The sequence below is a fragment of the Callorhinus ursinus genome, unplaced genomic scaffold (genome assembly GCF_003265705.2).
Source record: "Callorhinus ursinus isolate GAN/ISIS: 27379988/994484 unplaced genomic scaffold, GSC_fseal_2.0 scaffold50, whole genome shotgun sequence".
Lineage (NCBI taxonomy): Eukaryota > Metazoa > Chordata > Mammalia > Carnivora > Otariidae > Callorhinus > Callorhinus ursinus.
In genome coordinates, this window is record NW_027397112.1 from 2,470,978 (window position 1) to 2,475,407 (window position 4,430).

A 4,430-nucleotide genomic window follows, 5' to 3' on the forward strand; every position below is an offset into this window, starting at 1 on the left:
CCCCAAGTTGTATTTGGTTGCTCTCTTAATGTTGGCCCCGCCCCCAGTCCATCTCACCTTCTCCTTCTGACCTCTAAAAGAACAAAAGATAAATATTTTCTCCCTGAGGAGATACAAAAGTATGTCCTACGTGCTTGAGCAACAGCCTTCTTAATCTTCATTTTAGTCTTTTGCTGATTGCACTGAACTCCCCCACTTCTTTTTTTTTTTAAAGATTTTTTATTTATTTATTTGACACACAGAGAGAGATAGCGAGAGCAGGAACACAAGCAGGGGGAGTGGGAAAGGGAGAAGCAGGCTTCCTGCGGAGCAGGGAGCCCGATGCGGGACTCCATCCCAGGACCCTGGGATCATGACCTGAGCCGAAGGCAGAGGCTTAACGACTGAGCCACCCAGGCGCCCTGAACTCCCCCACTTCTAACCATAGGGCGGTCCTAGGATTCATCCCTGAGCCTCATCTCTATCTACTTGCACTCCCTAGAAGTCATTAAGTTTCATGGCTTTAAGTGCATCCCATACACAGACAACTTACAAGTTTTTATCTCCAGCCAGGACTTCTCTAAACTCCGGAGTTCTCTGCCTGCACACAAGACTCCTGTACTTAGGGGTCCAACTGACGCTTAAAACTTAATGTAACACTGTGATTTTCTTTCCCACCTCTGCTCCTGCTTCTGTCTTCCCTGTCTCAGTTGGTGGACACTTGCCTCTTAGAGTCTAAGCCAAGTATTATGTCTTCTTCTCACTCCCCACATTTAATCTGCTAGCAAATCCTATTGGCTCTATCTTCCAAATATATTCAGATTCCAGCACTTCTCACTATCGCACTATCTTTGTCCAAGCCACCGTCATTTCTTACCCAGATTAGTGCAATATCTTTCTAACAGGTCACCCTACTTGGTTATTTTTTCAGATTTCTGATCACCTCTGATCTTATCAGTGAAGTCTTCCCAAACAACTCTATTTAAAATAGCACCCCAGCAATCCCTAATCCCATTCCCCACTTGTTCTTCTATAAACTTCACACCATTAGACAAATATAACAGCATACTTTGTACATTTCATCGCTCCCTACTTAGAGTGTGAGCTTCAAAAGAGTAGAGATTTTTGCCTGTTTTTTCTTTCCTTTTTTTTTTTACTTTTATATCTAGAGCTGCCCAGCACATGATAAAGGCTTAAAGTATTTTTAGTTGTATGAATGAATGGCACTGTGTCTAGAATACTTGCAAAGTCGTCTTTGTGATAAATAATATTCACCTGAAATTAAATTAGTATGGTTAAGAAACCAGTCATGTTTTGTGTATTTAAAAATATTTTAGAGCCAGAAGATCCTCAAAAAACAGGAGACCTTTGTATATGAAACATTTTCAGAGCCAAAAGATAACTTCCTAAGAGGCTTACTTAGAGGGTGCCGACTCAAGTTGATCTGTGGCCTTCAGCAGTACAATTATAAACACACTTCTAAACCAGTGAAATATCCCTGGACTTGGTGCCTGTAGTTTGGCAACGTCATTGTGTCTTTGTGACACACCAGTGATGTGACAACTGGGCAAGTTGCTTAGTCCACTTTGAGCTTAAGCTGTAAATTGGTGATGGTAGTAATAAGGAACTCATGAGGTATTGGTGAGTGTCAGCTGAGATTTCAGACATGTGTTGTAAAATCTTAAACATGCTACAAGTATAAGAAGCCTGACTATTCTCAGGGTAAGAAAAGACATATAAAAATTATTATTAAGTTCAATTCCATAATTCACTTACCACAGAAGTTTTCCTTACTATCAGATTTATTCAAAACTTGATTGAAGGAATTGTTCTTGCCTGTTTGAGAGAATCCTTTAGGCAGCCTGAATTCCAAACTTTATTCCACGTTCTCTAACTGGGCGTGGCTTTTCAGCTACTAGTCAGATGAAGGCTACTCTCCTCTTCTGGCCAGACTTACTCTTCCACTGGTTTAAACAAAAATCAGTCTGGCAAATGCCCAACAGGTGGCTAAAGCAAAACCCATATAGGATGGAATGAAGTTTTCAGGATATTGATATTGATCTAGGCCTCAGATCTGCTTGGGGACTTAAGTGTGAAGGTCCACACTGACCAAGTGGGCTATATTTCCTTCTCTGTCTTCATTGTCACCATCCCCTGCCCATCACTGATTATCAACTTAGTGCCAAGAATTCTAGTCAGCAGTTGACGTATGCTATTCCTTTTATGCTTTACCGAAGCTCTGTGAGATAAATATTATTACCCTCATTTTATACAGGAAGAGATTGGAACTCAGGGGGGTAACATTATTTTTCTTTTTCTTTTTTTCTTTTTTTCTTTTTTTTTAACATTATTTTTCAATAAGGAGATGACTGAACCAGACTATAGATTCAAATCTGACTTCAAAGCTCATGGTTTTTGTTATCACACAAGTCTCTTACTTTTATTTATTTTTCTTACAAGTCTCTCTCTCTCTCTCTCTTTTAAGATTTTATTTATTTATCTGTTAGAGAGGGAGAGAAAGAGAGAGCACACAAGCCAGGGAAGCAGGAGGCCTCCCACTGAGCAGGGAGCCTGATGCGGGGCTCGATCCCAGGACCCCCCGGGATCATGACCTGAGCCGAAGGCAGACGCTTAACCGACTGAGCCACCCAGGAGAACCTACAAGTTTCTTCTAATAGCCAAACACCTTCATTTTGTAAGCCCACATTGGTACTAGCGTTCCCCTGAAGGCGGAGAGTCTCAAAATGGCCGGGGGTTGGGGGGAGGAAAAAAACAACAGAAAGTAACACAATACAAAGATTAAGACTTGGGAGAAGAGGTATTTCTTACATTCTTATCACAAAATTTTCTTTGGACATAGGCCTACTCTTCCCTGGTCTTGCCTGATTTTGTTAAGGCTTTGGCAGATGAGTGTGATCATTGCCCTGGCCTCCTGTGGGTTAGAGTTTAGTTGGAGTATTACTTATAAGTTCTTGTTACTGTTGACTCTTAAAGTGTCTACCAAATGTATTGTCTAAAAATAAAAAGTATTCTCAGATCCCTAAATACTCAATAAATAGATTTGATGGATATATCCTTCTTTGTGTTTCTTTCAGACTCTTGGTAAAACCCTACTGGGCTATTTGCTCCTTTTACACATGCTGTTCAGCACCAAATTAAAAGAATGTGAAGCCTATATATATATATATATATCATGGCCCAGCTTCTAGCTCGCCTCTGGCCTTGCTGGTTCTTATTAATGATTCATTTCTTTTGACAGGAGCGGCAACATTTCAGGACTTCTTGGGTGGAAGAAAGTTGGCAGAGAGAAAGTCCACAGTGAGTAGTTAAACATTATATGAATTAATAACCCCCATCAATAGTTTAATGGATGAAATGCATTGATTGCTTTGAGAATTATGCTGAGGTCTACAGTAATAAGCAGAAATGTCTGATTTGACATCTTTTTTTTTTTATATGTCTGCAACGTAATCTACTACCAATTACACAACAACCCCACCGAAGGAGTGCTGAGTGGTCCCACTACAGTAGTAATATGTTATAAAAGCTCAGGTTTCAGGACAATTAGCTTCTGGCTGCAGTTTATTACCCCATTTGAGATTTAAAACATTTTTTTTCCATTGCATTCCAACAATGCTTATGTGTCTGGGGCTAACACTTTAAAACAATAATGGAATGGCAAATATCTGTCTGGCTGGAGTTTGTTCAAGAAGAAGGATGTGTAATAGCATTAAAAAAAATCAAGACAGTGTGGACAAAACAAACGCAACTTCCTTAATTTTTCAAAGTGACCAGGATTATGTTTACCGAGGAAAAAAAAAAGCCTTTCATTAGTAGAAGATTCAAGAAATCTTTTGGAGAATATGATCATTCCTGCTTATTTCAAGACAATTTCCACATGATGAAAAAGTAGTCCATTGATAATTCATATTCATCTCTATGTTTGGTGATCATCACCAGATTTCTGTGTAAGATATATGAATCTCTCTTTGAATTGGCTGGTATTACAAAAAACTTGGCAATCAGGAATTTTTCAGATGATGATGATGATGATGATGATGACGACAGTGGACTTTATTGAGGGTCTGTTCTGTGTGCTAAAACTTTATCGGGATGATCTTATTTAATTATCCTAAGTATCTCTTGAGTTAGGTACTATTATTTTCCCCATTTTACAGATGAGGAAATTGAGGCTTACAGTCAAGTAATTGGATGGTTTTAGGGCTAACAGAAATAAGTTTGTAGACTGGTGCTTTTGAAAACTAATCTAGGGCTTGAAACACTATGTATGCCATACTACCTGATGATGGTGGTGGTGGTGGTGGTGGTGGTGGTGGTGGTGGTGGTGGTGGTGGTGGAGGTGGTGGTGGTGGTGGTGGTGGTGGTGGTGGTGGTGGTGGTGGAGGTGGTGGTGGTGGTGGAGGTGGTGGAGGTGGTGGTGGTGGTGGTGG

At 40.2% G+C, this 4,430-nt stretch overlaps 1 long non-coding RNA gene across 2 annotated transcripts in view; it reads left to right on the forward strand.

Annotated features, from left to right (window-relative positions):
• Positions 1 to 1,599: 1,599 nt before the first annotated feature.
• Positions 1,600 to 4,430, forward strand: part of LOC112837541 (uncharacterized) — a 124,341-nt gene continuing 121,510 nt past the window's right edge. For both annotated transcript variants that reach the window (XR_012375401.1, XR_012375400.1), the window contains exons 1-2: positions 1,600 to 1,701; positions 3,239 to 3,297. This is a non-coding gene — a long non-coding RNA (uncharacterized lncRNA). The remainder of the gene's footprint in view (positions 1,702 to 3,238; positions 3,298 to 4,430) is intronic.